We start from the raw sequence: 3,284 nt of genomic DNA on the forward strand, positions 1-3,284 counted from the left end.
GCCTTGAACATTTCAAGTGTTTCAGACTTATGTCTCATCAAATAGACATAACCGTATCGACTGAAATCATCAGTGAACGTAACGAAATACAGATAACCTCCTCTAGCTGGACAGCTCATTGGTCCGCATACATCACTATGTATCAGGTCCAATAACTCTGTCGCTCTCTGTCCTTTCCCTTTGAAAGGATGCTTCATCATATTGCTCATCAAACAAGACTCGCATGATTCAAGAGACTCAAAGTCAAATGAATCCAGAAGACCTTCAGAATGAAGTTTCTGTACGCGCTTCTCGTTTATATGGCCTAGACAACAATGCCAGAGGAATGTTGGGTTTAAGTCGTTCGGCTTAAACCGTTTAGTACTCACGTTATAGATGGATGAAGTTGAGTTTGAAGGCTGATCATTCAAGACGTATAAACCATTAACTAGATAACCATTACCATAGTAAATATCATCTCGATAAATCATCAAACTCGAGTTCTCAATAACAAATCGAAAACCATCCAAATCCAGACAAGAAATAGAAATAATGTTTCTGCTAATTGTAGGAACATAGTAACAATTACTAAGTTCTAAAACAAGTCCAGAAGGAAGATGCAAATCGTAAACGCCAACACACAATGCAACAACTCTTGCTCCATTTCCGACGCATAGATCCGCTTCTCCCTTAGCTAGCATCCTACTTCTTCTTAGTCCCTGCACATTTCCACAAATGTGTGAGGCACTTCCGGTATCTAATACCCACGAAGATATAGTATAGATGTTAGCTTCTATAACATGAATACCTGAGGCAGAAGCTTCACCAAGCTTCTTATCCTTCAGATCCTCCAAGTAAAAGTGACAATTACGCTTCCAGTGTCCAGACACTCCGCAGTAATGACAGTCACCTTTATCGGGCTTAGGCTTGGGCGTAGAGGCAACTTTTGCCTTTTTCGCCGCCTTCTTTTTGGCTTTACCCCGCCGCTTCTTGCTGGAGTTATTCTCAACAGCAAGCACAGTCTTGGGCACCACAATATCCTGCTCGGCCGATTTAAGCATCCCATGCAGTTCGGCTAAGCTCTTAGTCATCCCGTGCATATGGTACTGCATAACGAACTGGTTATAGTCCTCGGGTAATGACATCAGGATCAAGTCTGCAACCAAGTCACCATCGAGCTTCACTCCCATACGCTCAAGTTCTTCAACATGAGCTCTCATGTTGAGGACATGGGTGTTGACAGAGCTGCCTCTCGGCATATCCGTCTTCACTAGAGCTTTTAGCGTCTTGTACTTTTCAGTACGCGCTAGCTCCTGAAACATGGTCTTGAGCTGTTCGATCATATCAAATATCAAACATGCTCTTCCCTTCAAACTGCCTTTGCAGATTCAGGGCCATGCTTCCCAACATGAGACAAGAGTTCTCATTGTCGTCAGTCTGATGCTTCAACCAAGCATCCTTGATGGCTCTCGTTGCATTGGCCGCAGGCTCTGGTGGTAGAGCTCCTTCCTGGACGTAAGACTTCTTATCGTGCTTGAGAACTATTCTCAAGTTACGATACCAGTCTAAGAAGTTCATCCCGGTCAATTTATCCTTCTCAAGGATAGATCGCATCGTCAAACTCGGTACGCTACCGGTTGACGCCATGTCCTACAAAAGAGACAAAACAGAACAAACAAAACAAATGCAGATTCTATTAATGATCTACTACCAGCTAGTCCATCATCAAACAATGACAACACAGATGCAAAGATGAGCTATATTCCCATAAAGAAAAATAACCCTACAATAAATTTCTGTATGGGACTAAGATCCGTATTTCACATAAGAACAAGTTTTTACACTCAGTCTTATGCTATTTAGGTAGACATCTAATGTCAATCATATCTAATATGACTCTTAGATCCTTTATGAGACTATGATATCAAATATCATTGCATACTCGTCTCATCTGTACCATTAAGTCTCAAGTCAAACTTGACAACTTAACCCAAGATAAACCATATTCAAGCTGTAGGAACCACGATTTTCTACCCTGCCTCACAAAGATAATCCGGCATGCTCAGCTTTGGCATGACCCGTGTTACGGATGATCGATGCCTTGACAGGCGCTCTAGTAATGGGAGGTACACACTTAGCATTACATGAATAAGGGATTTTCGAAACCGCACCTAGATCAAGCATCTACTTTCAAGCTATGAGAACCACCATTTCTCCATCTTGCCTCACCAAGATAATACGGCACACCCAGCTTTGGCATGGCCCATGACACGTACGATCGAGGCCTTGACAAGTGCTTTACTTATAGAGCTTCTAGATCTAACCGGTTTCTGTGCAACGATTGTTCATAATCCGAATAGACCATCCATTCGATTATGTAATCTCAATCCCGGAGCTCCCGCTCAATCAAGCATATTCTATATCTTGATTAAGTTACATGTATTCATTCACTATGGACCATCCATAAGAATGAATCATATCTATTTGAGTTATAGTTGATCAGATTACGCAACGATTGCGTAATCGGACCTCGAAAACGGAAATTTTCGGAATCTGGACTTCGGACCTCCGTTCTGGAGGTAGAACGGACGTTCCATGCTGGCAGAACGTTCGGTCTCGACTTCAGAAGTCAGAACGGACGTTCCACCATGTAGAACGGACGTTCTGCATGGATAGAACGGACGGTCCCGGACAGACCTTCTGTTCCGAGCCACTTAGTCCGTCACCCTTGGACCGTCCGTTCTAGCTTACCCAGAACGGACGGTCTAGGGTAGGTCTACGTGATCAGATCACGTTTTCCCGCGTTCTCAGCCCCGATCAGACCCGAAATTGATCCGAATTCTTCTGTACACCCAAAATTCGAACTCCTGCACTCTATGCAACATGAAACATGCAATCTACACTAGATTCAATCATCAAACATGCATAGATATCAAAGCAAACATGGATTCAAACAATTCAAATCCTAAAACGTGCGTGATCGGGTTCTACGAAATCAAAACAGAGCAACCAGGTTCAGATACAACTGTTGGGTTTCCTGGGATCTCTAGAGCGAATCATATTCCTAAGAGATCGATTATAGGGTTTGCGCAGCGGAAGAAAAACAAAAATTTATAGAACCCTAGAACCATGCTGCTATTGAAATCGTAGAAACTTTAGAACGCTTACCTCAATCGATCCGGGGCCTGTATCAATCGAAGAACACGTCTGATCACGAAAGGGAGGAAGATTACCTCGCCCTCTACACGTATCCACACCACGGGATGAATTCCAACGGTTGGAACTTGTCTGCTAGGACCCAAATC

Source organism: Tarenaya hassleriana, unplaced genomic scaffold (assembly GCF_000463585.1).
Source record: "Tarenaya hassleriana unplaced genomic scaffold, ASM46358v1 Cleome26, whole genome shotgun sequence".
Lineage (NCBI taxonomy): Eukaryota > Viridiplantae > Streptophyta > Magnoliopsida > Brassicales > Cleomaceae > Tarenaya > Tarenaya hassleriana.